This window comes from Notamacropus eugenii, chromosome 4, assembly GCF_028372415.1.
Source record: "Notamacropus eugenii isolate mMacEug1 chromosome 4, mMacEug1.pri_v2, whole genome shotgun sequence".
In the NCBI taxonomy this organism is placed as follows: Eukaryota; Metazoa; Chordata; class Mammalia; order Diprotodontia; family Macropodidae; genus Notamacropus; species Notamacropus eugenii.
The window spans coordinates 447,297,393-447,316,595 of NC_092875.1; positions in this window are offsets into that span (position 1 = coordinate 447,297,393).

The following is a 19,203-nucleotide window of genomic DNA, read 5'->3' on the forward strand; positions in this document are numbered from 1 at the left end:
TACCAGTAGACTGGCTTCTTGATAAATTCCTTACCCATGGCACCCCATGAACAAAGAAGTAAACAAAATGCCCTTCAGTCCTATGGAGGCCCCTTCTGCTAGTGTGGTGATAGTGGAAGAGTTATGGAAAAGGGGACAGAGTGCAGAAAAAATAATAGCTTTAAGATTGTCTTTAATTTAACTGCTTGAGGGGAGGAGCCAAGATGGTGGAGTAGAAAGACACACATATGCTAGCTCCAAACCCACAGCCCATAAAATATCTGTAAAGAAGAACTCCCAACAAATTCTGAAGCAGCAGAAGCCACAGAACAACAGAGTGGAGGAAATTTCTGTTCCAGAGAGACCTGAAAAACTGATATGAAAGGTCTGTCGTGCACTGGACCAGAGCAGAGTCCAGCCCTGCCTTGGCCACGCAGCACCAAGAGTAGATCCGAGAAGGCTTCAGGGACAGAATCTCCAGCAGCCGTGCAGGTCCCTCCACCCACAGGCACCAAAGATCAGTGAGAAGGTCTTCTCAGCTTGCTGAGAGGGGAGCAGGGTGTCTCCATAACTCAGACCCCCTCGGGAGGCAGCAGTGGAGACAGCAGCAGACAAGGCTCCCAAAGCAGGCAGGAGCTCCGATCCGTGGTGGAAGGTCTCAGAGTAAAGCCCCTGAGGGAACTAAGCCCTGTGTGGTGGCCCTGCCCCCACCTGAGCACCTGACCTTAATCTCACACTGAATAGCAGCCCTGCCCCCACCCAAAGCCCCACCCAAAGCTGGGAAGCAGCATTGGAATCTCAGCCCCTAAGCACTAGCTGGGCAGATCTGGAGGCCAGATGGGTGTGGAGAGGAAACTCAGAAGTCAAGTAACCTGGCCAAGAAAATGCCCAGAAAAGGGGGGGAAAATAAGACCATAGAAGGTTGTTTTCCTGGTGAACAGATATCTCCTCCCATCCTTTCAGATGAGGAAGAACAATGCTTACCATCAGGGAAAGACATAAACATCAAGGCTTCTGTATCCCAAACATCCAAAATAAATATTCAATGGGCTCAGGCCATGGAAGAGCTCAAAAAGGATTTTGAAAATCAAGTTAGAGAGGTGGAGGAAAAACTGGGAAGAGAAATGAGACAGATGCAAGAAAAGCATGAAAAGCAGGTCAACACCTTGCTAAAGGAGACCCAAAAAAATGCTGAAGAAAATAACACCTTGAAAAATAGGCTAACTCAATTGGCAAAAGAGGTTCAAAAAGACAATGAGGAGAAGAATTCTTTAAAAAACAGAATTAGCCAAATGGAAAAAGAGATTCAAAAGCTCACTGAAGAAAATATTTCTTTAAAAATTAGAATGGAACAGATGGAGGCTAATGATTTTGTGAGAAACCAAGAAATCACAAAACAAAACCAGAAGAATGAAAAAATGGAAGATAATGTGAAATATCTTATTGGAAAAACAACTGACCTGGAAAACAGATCCAGGAGAAGCAGTTTTAAAATTATGGGACTGCCTGAAAGCTATGATCAAAAAAAGAGCCTAGACATCACCTTTCATGAAATTATCAAGGAAAACTACCCTGATATTCTAGAACAAGAGGGCAAAATAAGTATTCAAGGAATCCATTGATCACCTCCTGAAAGAGATCCAAAAAGAGAAACTTCTAGGAACATTGTGGCCAAATTCCAGAGTTCCCTGGTCAAGGAGAAAATATTGCAAGCAGCTAGAAAGAAACAATTCAAGTATTGTGGCAATACAATCAGGATAACACAAGATCTAGCAGCTTCTACATTAAGGGACTGAAGGGCGTGGAATATGATATTCCAGAAGTCAAAGGAACTAGGACTAAAACCAAGAATCACCTACCCAGCACAACTGAGTATAATACTTCAGGGGAAAAAAATGATCTTTCAATGAAATCGAGGACTTTGAAGCATTCTTGGTGAAAAGACCAGAGCTGAAAAGAAAATTTGACTTTCAAACACAAGAATGAAGAGAAGCATGAAAAGGTAAACAGTAAAGAGAAGTCATAAGGGACTTACTAAAGTTGAACTGTTTACATTCCTACATGGAAAGACAATATTTGTAACTCTTGAAACTTTTCAGTATCTGGGTACTGGGTGGGATTACACACACACAAACACACACACACACACACACAGAGCACAGAGTGAATTGAATAGGATGGGATCATATCTTAAAAAAATGAAATTAAGTAGAGAGAGAGAAATATATTGGGAGAAGAAAGGGAGAAATGGAATGGGGCAAATTACCTCTCACAAAAGAGGCAAGCAAAAGACCTTTTAGTGGAGGGAAAAAGAGGGGAGGTGAGAGAAAAACATGAAGTTTACTCTCATCACATTCAACTAAAGGAAGGAATAAAATGTACACTCATTTTGGTGTGAAAACCTATCTTACAATATAGAAAAGTGGAGGATAAGGGGATAAGCAGGGTGGGGGGGGGGATGATGGAAGGGAGGGCATGGGGAGGAAGGAGCAATTTGAAGTCAACACTCTTGGGGAGGTACGGGATCAAAAGAGAGAATAGAAGCAATGGGGTGCAGGATAGGATGGAGGGAAATATAGTTAGTCCTATACAACACAACTATTATGGAAGTCATTTGCAAAACTACACAGATATGGCCTATATTGAATTGCTTGCTTCCCAAAGGGAAGAGGTGGGGAGGGAGGGATGAAGAGAAGTTGGAACTCAAGGTTTTAGGAACAACTGTGGAGTACTGTTCTTGCCACTAGGAGATAAGAAATACAGGTAATGGGGTATAGAAAGTTATCTGGCCCTACAGGACAAAAGAGAAGATGGGGACAAGGGAAGGGAGGGCTGATAGAAGAGAGGGCAGATTGGTGATAGGGGAAATCAGAATGCTCGGTGTTTTGGGGTGGGGGGAGGGGACAAAAGGGGAGAAAATGTGGAACGCAAAATTTTGTGAAAATGAATGTTAAAAGTTAAATAAATAAATTAAAAAAAATAACTGCTGATTCTATAAATATGGAATCCTTTTCCAATACATATCCAGAGAAGTTGATTTGGTATAATCTTAAAATTATTACTATAAATCATACTAGAAGAAGGAATGAAGTAATAACTAAATGGAAGGATGGTGTGTTGGACCTTTGATAACGTCATATTGCAAGGCTCATGATAATACCACAATTAAAATAATCATGGCAAATGTGTCAACTCTTGTTGTAGAGAATGAGAAAGAGAAATTCTTCTAAGAGCTCAGTAAAATTCTCTAACCTAGCTCATCATATATTTTGAGTTATGGCAACTGCAGTGTTAAAGCAGAGGTAAGGAAGGTAAGAAATATGGAGTAAGAATAAGTAATGAGAAAGAACAAGGACTTGGCCATTACATATAAGCTTCATAGCTATGTAAAATGAATATTTTCTTTGAGAGAAGAATGAGAAGGAATGGGAAATGGTGATTACTGAATAATATTTTTTAAAGTATTGATTATACTTTACCAGATAGCAAATGATATGCTCCCGATATGCGAGTTGTTCTCAAATCAGCTGTCGTTATATATCCACATTGCTGTCATGACTTGAGAGACACTGAGATGTGTAGAAAAAGTCTGAAGAGAAATTATTTTTCCAACCCTTTTAACTAAGGGGATGAAAGGCATTCCTGAGAAGAGAATTCCCTTGGAATCAGGAGATAAAGAGATTGTGGTTCTAGGCCAAATAAGAGAGAAGGGGTGAGTTACAGTGATAATGACAACTGATAATAATAAGTAATAACAAAAAGAATAATGAAAGGTGGCATTGGGATCTTTCCTCTAGCTTAAATATTGTAAATAATTTTGAAACTCTTCCTGTGATACTCCTCAAATTACAGTCATAGGTATGCAGTTTGAGTGCTAATGTGACAATTCCTTCTTATTCTAAAGGTAATTCTATAGGTAGCTCTTTCTGCTTCTGTAGTTAACTAGCCTCCATTCTTCTACTTTCCATTAACAATCGGTCATCAGATTCATTTAATTCTTAAGTAAAGGCATTTTCTCAAATGACATAGCAAAAAGGATATTTTTAAACCTTAGGCAAAATCTCTCACAAATATACACTGTCCATGGGAAGAGAATACTTAAGTTTACATCATGGTGATTATGAGACACAAATGTACAAGGCAGACAAGTTTTTACTTTTTTTCTAGACTTCAGGCTGGGTTCCCAAGATCTGCTCCTCTTTATAGCTCAACTTTGAACTACCAGGAGTAGTTCTTTTCTCAAAGTTGCTCTTCCCCTCTCCCTTAAGATGACTATCTCTCTGTATTTCCATCTATATCAAGTGACCACCCCTGCTCCATGCTGGACAAAGTGTCTCCTTTGGTTGAATGACGACCCTTCAAAGCTCCATGGCTGTTTGTAGCTGAGGTAAGAGAGGAATCCCTTCTTCCACCCATGAAAGAATCCCTTCTAAAGTCAATTCCTACCTACTACTATCTATAGTTGAACAATTTGAATAATTTTAAAACAACTGCTAGATGATGGCATGATCAATGAAGAAAAAAAGAGAAAAATCCTTGTTTCTTTCCTAACTGGGGTCTTATTTAAAAATAAAAAGCAACTTTATGTTTTAAACCTTGGTAGTCTCAACTTCCTTAAGACTTAACTATCTAAAGATCTGGAAGGTGAGGCTAATTTGTTTCCTCAACCAATCATGTTACTTCTGTTTTGACTCAATTGGAGATATTTTCTCACATCATTAAAGGGATCAGGACATAGAAACATTCCCTAGGTATTTTAAAACCTTGTTTATCACATTACGATTATATTCTAATCTTTCTTTAGTCAACTGAGATGGGGCTGACCATTTTCCTTGCATTCTCCCCATGCTTAAAAATTTACTCTCACCATCAAATGGACCAGGATATGTTTTAGTGGAAATTGGGATCCTTCTACATGTGTTTCCTTCTATACTTCTAAATACATGCTGTTACAATTAAACAAATGAAAGTGATTTTTCCAAAGTTCTCATGGGTTAATACTGCCTGTTTTGGTGTTTGCAAAGCATTTCCCCAAACCAAAGGAAAGAACAAAAAGAAAAGGGAAAAGAAAATCAAGCTTCAACCTCACTGGGAAACATAGTAATGTATTTATTTGTTTTATTATTGATTACCTTTTAATAAGTTATATAGCTAATAACTTTAATTAAAACTAAGAGATTAATGAGTTTACCACTCAGAAAAATATGAACAAATGCTTAAGGGTAAAGAGATTTCCTCAGTAAACAAGCAATGCATTGGGCACAGAACTAGGCAGGAATCAGAGTAGAAGGACGAATAGCCTTGGGCAATTTCAAAACTCTTAAGGATTCCAAAGTTTGCTGATAAACAAAGACTCATTTTTTAGAACACTGATACTCTACTGAATTTTTATGACTGCGAGATATAGAAGATAACAGTCTCTGAACAATTAAAAAGCTATCATCACTGAGGATAAAAGAGAGATACATGGTGATTGTTAGTAGGGTACACCACATAACTGATAAGGAATTGCATAGGATGGCCAGACCCAGAAAATGGATTAATGGAAACAACGTATATATTGATGAGATCACAAATCCATTTGATCATTTGTTTAGGTGGAGATATATAAATGTGTATATACATACATATATATGCATATATACATACATACAAACACAGAGGGAAACAAAGAGAGACAGACAGAGAATGATATGGGGCAGGAAGAGATAAAGAAAGAGAAAGAGACAGAGACAGAAATAGTTTAAACATTTTCAGGATAAATCAAGTTTTGAAATCTAACGAAAGGAAACGTTTGTTCTTAGAATGCTATTTATTGGTAGCCAATGAAGAAGGTTTTGATTAGAACATGTTTCTTAATTTGAAAAAATGCTCTTGTTTTTAAATTAAAGTATATATAGTAAAGAACCTTTAAATCAGGAATTATTGGTTATAGAAATTAGGAACTGTAGGATTTACTATTAGATTACAAAGAGAAAAACAGTTTCCATTCGATGATGATGGTGGTGGTGGTGGTGGTGTTGACTATGATGATGAAGATAAATTTTAAAAAACAACTTCAGGTTTACGAAATATATTTACTTTGCATATATTTACATATGTTGTCTTATTTAATTCTCACAGCACTTCTGGAGGATAGGTTCCATTACTTTTATCCCCATTTTACAGATAACATAACAGGCAGAGAGGTTAAGTAACTTGTCCAGAGTCACATAGGACTAGAGTGTATCTGAGGCAGGATCTGCACGAGTTTCTCTGACTCCAAGACCACATCTCTCTCCATTATGTCCTCTAGACAATAGAGCTTATGTCTCTCATGTGTGGGCTATTGGTTAAAAGGAGGACAAGGTAAGCGATTGCCGAAAATCTAAATCTGAATCTCGTTGCTAGTACTAGAAAAACTGCGGAAAACAGTCACTAGTAACAAATTATATGAAAAGGACAGGATTTATTTTTAAAAGTCTGTTATGTACCATGCTTTTGTCTGAACTTTGCATTTAGCTCTTTATGGGCAGCTAGGTGGTGCAGTAGCTATAGCACCTGAATTGAAGTCAGGAAGGCTCATTTCCTGAGTTCAAATCTGACCTCAAACACTTACTAGGGTGACCCTGGGCAAATCACTTAATCCTATTTGCCTAAGTTTCCTCATCTGTAAAATGAACTGAAGAAGGAAATAGCAAACCCCCAAAGGGGTCCCAAAAAGTCATACACAACTGAAAAGATGCAACTATGTATATTTTAGATCTTCTTATGAGAGTAGCATCAGAATATACAAGTAAAACTTGGACACCTGTTGGATACCTAATAGTTTGGAGTCTTTTTATGGCACAGGTTTGAATCATGTTATCTGAGGTCTATTTTAACTGGGAAAGAGAAGCAGCTCCAAAGTCTTAGGACTTCAGTTCAAATTACACTTTTATTATGTTTTTAAATGGTACATTCTGAACCTAGGGTAATAGGTCTAAAATAGAATGCAAAAGCTTCTAAGCCAATTCCCTAATTTCACAGACAAGGAAGCAGGTCCAGGAAGGCTCAGTAACTTGCTTAAAGTGAAACAGGTAGTAATTATCAGAGATGGGATCTGAACTGAGGGCTTTTGACTCTAGATTGTTCTTCCTACTGGATCACATTGTTTAGACTTCAATGGCTCTTATTTTCCTTAATCTATGAAAAAACCAGCCAGGTGTCATGTATTGAGAGTTGAATCTGGAATGCCTAACTTCACTTCTTGCCTCTGACCATATTAATCATGTAACCATTAGCAAGTTCCTTAACCAATTTTAATAAGAATATAAGCTGAAGAGAAGGTGATAACTAGACAGTTTCCTGGATTTCTAAGGATTTTTCTGTACCATTGAAAATATGTCTGGTCTAAAATTAAGAATAGATACTGATGGAACTAATCAAGCAATGGTACCTTTTCAAAAGTGTGAAAACATATTTATTTATTTTTGTCCTGGTTTTCAGAGGAATTCCTCTGATATGATAACTACTATGATCCTCTGTCAAATTCATCATTGTCCTTATTCCAAACCACTTGAAGAACTATGTTTCTTCTGTGTAAGAATTCTTTCCATCAAAGCACATCACAATTTTTTTCATACTTTAATTATGGTTTCATGATTTGCTGTTACCATAATGAGTCATCCTGTAGAGGCATAACTCTTGTTGATAACCCTTTCTCAATTTAACTAGATTGATCCTGAGACAGGAGCTACTAGGGGTGGGGAACCTGTGGCCTTGAGGCCACATGTGACCCTCTAGGTCTTCAAGAGAAGCCCTTTGACTCAATTCAAACTTCATAGAGGAAATCCCTTTAATAAAAAGATTTATTCTGTAAACCTGGATTCAGTCAAAGGGCTACACTCAACCACATGTAGCCTCTAGGCCGCGGGTTCTCTACCTCTGAATTAGATCCTCCAACTGGGACTTGTCACAGCTTACTCTCTTTATGTGGACCTTTGCTTTCCATTGCATATGAAAAATTAGGGTTACCTCTAAGCTGTGATGAGGCATCAAAGTATGATTTTACTGTCATTGGGCATAGATCTTAGTTTATCCATGTGGTAAAGGTTCAAATGAAAGGATCAGGTGCAAAAGCTTAAGTGGGGAAAAAGCAGCAACAGCAAAACATAAATCAGAATAAATTTCAAAATGATGCATGATGATATGGAAGGGCAAGGGAAAGCCGAACACCACATGGAGGCCATTTGTTTCCTTCAAAAGTACTGTTGAGAGCGAAACATTCAGATTTTAAATGTGCAAGCGGGTAACTTCCAAGAAAGGGAAAGACCAGTTAAATAGTCTACCTTGTACACATGCACACACATGCGTGTGTGCATATACACACATATACACAGAGTGCACGTATGTACTGGTATAGCACTTTCATAGAGTGTATCTGGTGTCAAACCATATCATCTTAATAGCTGGATAAGATGATAACTGTTAAAACTCTGAATTTATAATGTTTTGTATACATAAAAAAATTCATAAGGTTCTGCAGAAATCCTGGCATGTGCAACATGTAACATTATTTACATTTAATTAGGCAAACTCAAATCCTGCGAAGTTGGTTCATTAGATTTCTCCAAGGCCAGTTGTTTATGTAAGCACTGAATCATTAATATGCAGCTTCTCCCATAATTATAAGGCTGTCAGATAAGAAACCTGCTGCCTAGGACAGATAAAGAAACTTGGAGATAGTCACAGATATAAACCCCAATTCACACTGCTCTAGCATTTGGAAAAGCTTTGCATGAAAAATGTGAATCACTTTTCAGAACCAAAAAACAGATAGCAATACTACATTTATTTTTGTTTTGCCTGCTAAAACATGGAAGGAAGTAGATAATACAATTACTTTTAAGGCATCACTTCCTTGTATTTTATTAAGGGACATCTCAAACTTTAAAGTGGGAACTTTTTTTCCCCTTGATGTAAGTTTGACAAAGGATGACGTCAAGCTCTTGGTGATCTTCCTCTTTCCCTTATGATATAGTTGAGGGCAGTATCATCCCTCCTCAACGTTAGGAGACCTTAAATATTTTAAACTGAGAATATTTGAATTTCTTAGGTACAAAAGCAACATTGATATTCTGTTTTTGTTTAGTCATTTTGGACTTGACCCCATTTGGAGTTTTCGTGGCAGAGATGCTGGAGTGGTTTGCCATCTCTTTCCTCTTGCTCATTTTATGGTTGAGAAAACTGAGGCAAATAGGATTAAGTGACTTACCCAGGGTCACACAGCTAAGTGTCTGAGACTGGATTTGAACTCAGGAAGATACGTATTCCTGACTTCAGACCTGGTGCTCCATCAACTGCATCAACTGTGCCACATAGATACCCTTGCTATAGTGTACAGAGTTCTGAAGCCAGTGAGACCTGGGTTCAAGTCCTCCTTCTGACAAATATGGGGTGAATGACTCTAAAAAAGTCACGTAATATCACTGTTCTGGTTAATTTTCTAAGACTAAAGTTTGCAGAAGAGGAGTGACCTGCATTAATAGAGTTTCCTTATACAGGAATTTCCTCATCTATGTCAAAGAAATCATACGTCCTATGATGATCATATAGTTGGTTAAGTAGAAGAGTTAATTTTCAAACATAAGTATACTAATTCCATTTCATTCATTCATTCATTCATTCATTCATTCATTCATTCATTCATTCATTCGTTCGTTCCACCCCACCTTGTAACAATTTGTTTCAATTTCCCAGGGAATCAGCTCTTTCTTAAAACTCATTCGAGAAACTTGGTCACAGTCTTCTCCCCTATAAAATGACAAGAGCTAATATTTATATAGCACCCACTATGTGCCAGATACTTTAAAAATATTATCCCATTTTATTGGTGCTATTTTCCCATTTTCCAGATGAGGGAAGTAGAGGTTAAGTGACTTGCCCAGCATGATTTAGTTATTAAGTATCTGAGGTTAGAGTTGAACTTAGGTCTTCCAGTTTCCAGGCCTGGCACTGTATCTACTTTGCCACTTAGCTGCTCCACAATTGTTTTTTTTTTTTTACTTCTCAACCCCAATATGAGTCAGAGTCAATAAGCATTTATTAACTACCTACTGTATGCCAGGCTCTGAGTATCTGGAGACACAAAGAAGTTCTTGCCTTTTTATTTTGCTCAGTCATTTCAGTCTTGTCCAGCTCTTCAAAAAAAACTGCAATGGTTTGCCATTTCCTTTGCCAGCTCATTTTATAGATAAGGAAACTGAGGCAAATAGGGTTAAGTGTCTTAGCCAGGGCTGCAGAACTAGTAAACATCTGAGGCCAGATTTGAATTCAGTTTTCCTGACTCCAGGCCAGTAATCCATTCATTGTGCTATCTAGTTGCCCAGTCTTGCACTCAAGGTCACAATGTACAATCTAACTTGAGAAATCCAAACACTTGATCTTGTTTAACTGTTTTAGAGAGTTCAGGCACACACACACACACACACGTATGTGTATATATGTATATACACATGAATATATGTGTGCACATTTATAGGTATGTATAAGCATATATTTGCATGTATATGTATGTGTATATGCATGTATGTGTGAATATGTATATATTGCATTGTGTATATGTATGTATATGTGCATATACACACCCATATGCACATATACAGACATGTATCTGTGCATGTATGTCTGTGTGATTATCTACCTCTCAGATTAGGATAATTGTTGTGTTATGAAGTTCCCCCTTTAACTTTTCATTCACTTCACAGTATTAGTGTAAGGTCACAGAAATGAGATGAAGCTGCCTGTCTCACTGGTGCTTTATTGATTTATTCCACATAAAACTAGTGATGCACTGTTCTGTAACTATTTTCACGTCACTAAAGTTTTCCTCCTTTGAGTCATCCTGGTGTGCTTGTTTTGGGGAGGGGGAGGGGTACCCTACCTGAGTCTATTGCCCATGAAAAGGGACTCTTTATTTTGCTAAGAATTCTTCCATTAGCAATAGCTTTCAAAGGTATCTTGCATATTTCATGTTCATTTGGGGGGAGGTGACATTTTATATTTAGGTCACATTTCCATTTGGAACTTATTGTGGCATATGGTATAAGCTATTGCTCTAAATCTAATTTCTGCCAAATGCCTTTCCAGTTTTCTCAGCAGTTCTTCTTAAAAAGTGAATCCTTCCCCCAGTAATTTTTGTTCTTGGGTTTTTCAAATAGTGGGTTGATGGTTTTGATTGCCTGTGGTTTTTTCTAATGTACGCTTCTCCATTGATCTACTTTGTGGTTTTATAAGCAGTATCAAGAGGGTAGGTAGGTGGTAGAGTGGATAGAGTACAGGACCTGGAGTCAGGAAGGCTCATCTTTCTGAGTTTAAATCTAGCCTCAAACACTTACTAGCTCTGTGACCCTAGACAAGTCAATTAACCCTGCTTTCCTCAGTTTCCTCATCTATCAAATGAACTGGAGAAGAAAATGGCAAACCATTCCAGTATCCTTGCCAAGAAAATCTCAAATAGGTCAAAAAGTGTTGCGCAGAATTGAAAAATGACTCAATAACCACAAATCAGTATCAAATCGTTGTACTGATTTCCTTCTTTACACTGGAGTTTTTGTGCTGGTGATACCATGTTCCTTCATTTATGATTTTTCCCCACGAATTTACCAGAGATTGTAGGGTTTTGTTTCCTCCAAATGAATTGTGTGTGCTTTCTTCTGTATAGTTTTATAAAGCATCAGTTACAGAGTTTTAGGTAACATATCATGGATGTCTAATACATACACGATGCATTGATATTAGAAACTGTGTCCCAAATAATCACATATTACTAAAAGTCACAAACAAAAGAGGCTACAGAGGATAATTCTGTGGATAGCTGGGTACTATAGGCATCACTCCTACAACACCTAGTACTTTGATATACACATAATAGGCATTTAATATATATTGGATGAATTAATTTACCAATAATAAAATCATAACAATATTAATTATGATCCTGAAAAACTAGATTTTGAAGTATCTTCTGTATTTAAGTAGAATTATGAAATTAGAATTAATACAATTACAGTGTTGTCTATTTTATTACATTTCAATTCTCTGAAAATTGTAAATCTACATGTGACAACTCTCATTTAACTTGAATTTAATAAATCAAATATTTTATTACTCAAACATTGTGGGCAAATACAACTTTACGGTATCCAGTCATGTGACATCATAAATGTCTTTAACAGTATTAATTTTTTCAACCTAATACAGAATACTTACAATCAATACGACTGACCATGCTGAAGAGAGGAATAACAGTTCAAATCATCTGATGTTTCAGAACAGAGCTGTTGAAAATACTTTAGGAAAAAAATGAAGTATTACACCTCATTAAACTTTTTCCTTGTTTTCTGTTTCTTGCTTAAGTATCATGGACTACTTTTGGCATAGTTGTGTATGGATTCCTATTCTAACTACTGGATATTTATAAATATTGGAAAGTCTCTGATTGGAGTCATGTATGGAGGTCAGTAACTCTGATCAAAATGTCACTTCTATTCAGAATTATAAAGTGACTTCACAATTATAAATTTGGGCTTATGGCATTGGGTTTTGAGTGAAATACTAGGCTGGCAGGATGGCATAATTTCATATAAGGATGATGATGATGAGGAGGAGGAGGAGTGGCACCATTCAGATGAATATGACTTTAAATCATTATAAGAGTACAAGTCTTACTAGTCAAAGTCATCATAATACTCTACTTCTGAGATCAAAATCTAATGATGAGTTGGCAAGCATACTTTAAGGTGAAGAAATAGAAGGTATCTCACAGGTTATCTACACCAGAGAGGTCAAAATGTGATCTACAGTACTACTGAGTGTGGCCAAACCAGATAAAAATATAATTGGGAAATATTTTTTAAAATAATATTAACATGTGGTTTTAAGTCAATATATCGCCCTCAGGAATCTTTAGGCACATGTTAGTGCTGCTTATTTCTGTTTGAGTGTAAAACAATTGATTTATTTCAACCCACTCATTTTAAAAATATATGACCTACGCAATCTCAGGCAAGAGATCTGAGCTCAGTTTCCATATGTATAAAATAAGAAATTTGCACAAGATGGACACTAAGGTGCCTTCAAAATCTAAGCTTTGATTCTATTATTTTAAGTCATTTCCCCGAGATCACACAGGTTGTCTGTATCAGAAGTGGGAATCACATGATTCCAAATGCAATTCTCTTTCCACCACATCCACCTCCTTCAACAAAGTATGGCAGTGTGAGAGAGCACACATTTCTATGGACCTATTATCATTCTTATTTAAACCAAATATGGTTGAAGTAGTAGGAATTTCTGGCATTGTGTGAGTCTATTCACAAAGAAGAAATTCTGGTTTGTAAAATAATAATCTTAAAGAGGACACCCTCCATTATTTCCCCTTAAATTTTTGCATCTTGAACTCAGTCTGAAAATAGGATAGGCACACAAAGCCTAAGGAAAAAAATATATAACTACAAACACAAAGGAATTTTAATAAACAAATTGAAATAAATCCAACAGCTTTAGAATTAAGCTTTTCCAGTCTACTGATTGTCAATGACTGGAGGCATGTACAAATCATGATAGGAGCATATCCCCTTCATTTTCCCTTCCTCAAGAACTATTTTGAACCATTTAATTATTGTTAAGTTCTGTATACTTAGGCATATTTAAAAATACTTAAAAGGAAATGAAAAAGCTTGATCCTTTTATGAGGAAATTCTAGCAGCAATCCCACTTGGGAGATCTAAGGCTTGGCAAAGCTGAGCAACTTAGAAAACAATGCCAAAAGCTGATTCTCCCATAGCAACAATGAAGCAAAATGAGGCAGACCTACGACAGAGGTTCCAGGTAGGATGAAAATGTCGCATAACACTAATAACCTTCGTCTTGCCTTTGAGCTACAGTTGAAACTAGATAGGGGGAAGGCTCAGAGGAGAATCCTGTACTAGTCCCAAAGACAGCTTAATTTGGAGGTCTGTTGATGGGTAAGGGCTAAAAGGAACAGAACATGCCTTCAGCACCAATGGTGTCAAAGGTCACAGGTATAGCAGAGGCTCAGGAGAATGATGTAGACCTTCCTTCCTACAGAATTCTGCAGTTATGATGTCTACTGGCAGCAGATAAATTGAATATGTAGATTGAAAAACTTCAATACCTGATGTGGGGGATATGAGAATGAGCTCCATGACTCCAAGACTCATATTGGCAAGAGCCATTATGTAAACAGGTAAGTAAAGGGATGAATCTGCGATTCAGAGATTTAGGATCTATTGGCAAATGTAAGAGCTGGATGGCAGTCTTAGCTTATGATGATAATTTTTTATAAGTGGAAATAGTGAGAGCTTGGGATGCAGAATACCTAAGAAGTTATATTGCTCTGACTTTAATTTTAATTTGTATGCCATTTCCTTAGTCCTTTCTCATAGAATCTTGTTTGATTAATATTCATATTGGTGTTTGAACCCTTTTTTATGGAAAAGACTAATTTCTCACTCCTCAATTATACTTAACTAAAAATACATAAAAGTCATTTGATCTATGTTCCATCCCAGATGGTAGCAGCTACCTAAATTGAAGACACAAGTCTTTAAAGAGATATTTAGTTCAAAATGGTATGCTGAGTCAATTCAATTTAATTTTCATAGGATTTTAGGATTTAGGACTAGATGATACTTTAGCAATGATCTACATCACAGTCTTCCTTTACAAATGAAGAAAAGTGAAGTATCTAGTCCCGTGTCAAACAGAAATCAAGGAGTTAGGGTTGGAACTTGAACCCAGGTTCTTTATTTGTAAATCCAGTATATTTGTCATTATTTTATTGATGGCAAAAGTCAGCCCATGAGCTAGAGAAGGAAAAAGAAAGATAGAGAATTAGATTGAAGAATGAAATGTAATGCCTCTTTATCCTGAAAACCTTGAGAATAAACCAAGATCCACAATGTCACCATGATGTAAACATCACTAGGTCTCTGTCCTTTATTTTTAATATGTTAAAAAAAATAACTCAATATTGGAGATGAGTATAAATTGAGTATGTACCCATACCTTCTAGTTGGGTTAATTGTATATTATATCTTTGCTACATATATACTTGTGAATTTATATACACATAAACATATACATATGTATATGTGTATATACACACAGACATTATATATATATATATATGTACATATATGGATAGGGATAGATTGATATATAGATGGATAGACAGATAGATAGATAAATAAATTAGGCCTCTTTATTCTCTATACCTTTATAGAGGCCAAACCATCAGCAACCAGCTTCTCCCCTGCTTAAATTATTTCTTGAGAGTAGATTGGCTACAATCGAATGACTCAAATATTATAAAAATGCTTTACTGCAACTGGAATTTGCTCTTCCTATTTCATGTGATCTGAAAAAAATTAATGGGTCTTCTAAGTATTTAACTTTTTTGTATTGGAGCAACTCAGACACTGGGAGAATCTGGCTTCATGTGTATCATCACTAGAACTGTGGGAGGCGTGGGTGAAAATTTTCCAGCCTGCTATTTTGGGAACATATGGGCAAAACTGAAATATATGAACATATGTATGTATGTTTGTGTACGTATATGTGTATGTGTATTTGTATAAGCAACCACATTTTTATTCTCCCCCTCATCTTTCCTCCCTTCCTCTTCTGCATTTAGAAGTGGTATTTAAAATAGAGAAGCATGTACTTGGTAGACGATCAATAAATATCGTTCCATAATGAGTAACAATTTGATTGTGTGGATACGTATAAATGTATATAAAATATATACATACACAACTCTAACCCTAATGTACAATAAAATGCGAATTATTCGTTTGGGCTCATGTGATGACATTAGTGTAGGAAATTCCAAGGATGAAAGCACCTTTAACTAATTGAGATCAGCACCTACTCTGTAACTTACATAGTCTGATAGAAAGTTGTCTAAGGGTTAAAGTTAATTGACTTGCTTGCCTATAGTTAGAGTTGTTATTTGTCAGAATTATAATTATCATCATTTAAATTTCAGCTAAATTATTCTATGAGAGAAATGCAAATAAGATATATCCCTCTATATATGTCATATATGTGTATATATTATATGTGTTATTGGTCAGTCAATTGTGTATTCAGTTGTGTCTGACTCTTTTTGACCCCATTTGGGGTTCTCTTGGCAAAGATACTGAAGTGGTTTACCTTTTCCTTCTCCAGCTCATTTTACAGATGAGGAAAGTGAGGCAAACAAGATTAAGTGACTTACTCATGGTCACTCAGCAAGTGTCTGAGGCCAGATATAAAATGAAGTCTTTGTTGCTCCAGATCTGGCACTCTATCTACTGTGCCACCTAGTTGTCCAGTGTGATGTATAATGTGTGTGTATATACATACACATATACGTACATATATACATACACATACATATACACATATGTGTATACACATACACATATATATGCACACATGCAAAAGATTTCTTTTTCTTTACAAAAAAAATAGTAACCTATTAGAATTCTGCTATGAAAAGTTAAAGCCTAATATTTCCATGCGTAAAAAAAGAATTTTTCAATTATCTTCAAAAAATATTAAGGGTAAACAAAAATTATGAATTAAGATTTTTTTTATACTGATGCCATTTTAAGGAAAGTATATAAGAATAGACTCCATGTGTGGGTGCATGTGTGAGTCTTACATGCATATTTTTATGTATGAAAGATGAGGAGCAAATACTTTCTCAAACTATGCTATTTATTGAATTGTAAAGGTGATGTAGTATTTTTAACAGTTTTTTTTTATAATGGACAAATACATAATGTTTCTTTCTAACTTATTCCTATGTGATCTTTTCTTAAGAGATCTCTACCTTCATAGGTCCTTCTTATCTAGAGAAAGGACTGATAAATAGAAGTACATACAGAATGATTTTACATCTGTGTGTGTGTGTGTATGTGTGTGTGTGAAGTGGTAGCTATCCTTAGGTGGGGGGAGGGAAGAAAAAAAGAAAAAAAGAGCTACTTGATAACGTCATTGTATGTTTAAGAGGAAGAGCAAGTTGTACATAATGGATTTGCAGTTTCATGAGCAATCATCATTTTTTAAAATTCTACTAGGTTATGGAAATGCTTGTGCTATTTCATAAATTAAATTAAACTTACATATGACTGCTTTAAAAGAGAGGGAGAGCTCAACCATTTTCTTCCTTCACCCATTGGATTCTTTCCCCTTTTCTTTAGAAACAAATACATAAAGAAAACACTGAAGTAAGACTTAAATTCGCTGCTAATATTGGAAAGATTAATAGTAGGTAAGTGGTTTAATCTAATGTGATCATTAATATTTTTAGAAGAATGGTAGCTATGATACATAGACATAAACTATGAAGAGCAAAGTTTACTAGGTATATCCTTCCAGCTTCTAGTGACTTCCTAACCTCCAAATTACTATCTATTTACTTTACATATATTTACACATGCAAACACTTACTTTTTTTTAAACCTGAGAGGAAGCTGGGGTGGCTGAGAAGGAGCTAGCCTAAAAGCCAGGATGTAGTGGTTTCAAGACCTGCTTCTCAGACATCCTGGCTCTATGACCCTTGGTAAGTAAGTCACTTAAGCTCTCAATGTTCTAAGCTACTCTCTAAGAAAATTAATTACCAAAAAAAAATGTGCTGACCTTCCTTTGCTAAGGAAGTTTCCTTTTTCATGTATTTCTTATCAATTAATTCACTGGGTCCAGTCCACCTTCATATACATACATACATATATAATATATTATATATGCACACATATACACACACATACATACATACACATGTATATACATATACACACACATATATATACATGTATTTGTACATATAGCTATATTTGTACTTATATTTTTGTTTGATAAAATATAGTCTTTCAAGCTAGAGGTATTCATTTTTGTCTTCCTATCCCTCCTCCTAGCAGAAAGTCTAGCACACAGTGGGTACTTAGTGGGCGTGCTGATGGATAGATCAACAGTACATTTTAAATACCTTATGTACTAAGTGTAAACTGTTCAGCAGTAAGTACTAGAAAAAGTTTATTATTTGAATTAGTCCCAGAGTGGGGTGGGGGGGGGGAGTGGTGAATAATCTTACAGACCTGATCTCAGGAGAAAAATTTCTGAGTTTGTGAACTCCATATGACTTTCCAAATTCTTTTATCTAGTATTCATATACAAGCTATAAGTTAATATTTGGAAAGATGTCTAGCACGATAGGTGCTGTATCAATTCTTATTCCTTGTGTTTTCACAAAAGAAATATTAAATTGCATTTGCTTGATAGGCAGCTTCTGACTGAACTGTGATTAAAATATTGATGCAAATACTTTGTGCAGATTATAGTCACTGACTTTTCATATAAACCAAAGTTAAGCAGTTAGGAAACTGAGGCAGACGAAGAGACAAGAGTTGACAATATCTTTCCATGCAAAGGACCTTTTCCTTTTAAAAATAAATAGCCTTGCTCACTTGGTAGTTTTCGCAACTTATAATTTACTCTGAAAAAAGGGAAAACTATGTCTTTTTAAAAACAGCAAATAGAAAAAATTCATCTCATAGTCATCCAACACATGCCAGGCTGTTACACCAACTCAAGGTGACAGCTCAGTTATGACAAACTCACAAGTGCCCATTACCTAAAAACACCTTTCAAGTCCTGTGCCTAGTACTGAAACGTGAGGCTGTGACTGTGTACTTATTTTAAAAATGGCTCGACAGAATTGCTAATGTTCTCATTCCTTCAGGATATTTCCTAATACTTGTAGCCTTTTCATGTTTCTAATTAGGCCAGTAATGGTCCCTGAAGTTAAACCAATTAAAATTATTTACTGTGACACACAGTGTGGAGATAATTATCTGATATCTGAATCTAACTTCTGCTTACTTCGCAACATTACTTAATAGAAAACAGAAAAACTGATGCCCATGTTTTCATTTTACTTGTCTACCAAATGTGTTTGCCCTATAGCAAACTGTTTAAATAAAGCATTAAAATCTTTGTGGTGCTAATCAAAATGTTTAAAATCCACTCACACTTCCTTTATAGTTCTGAGAAGCATATAAAAACTCTTACACATTACCTTTTACATTCTAGTTGCTGACCAATGTAGTATTATATCCTCAGTGTTCACAGACAATGCAGCTTCGGCAGTTTCTAGCAGCCTTGACTATTTCTTCCTTCCTTCCTTCCTTCCTT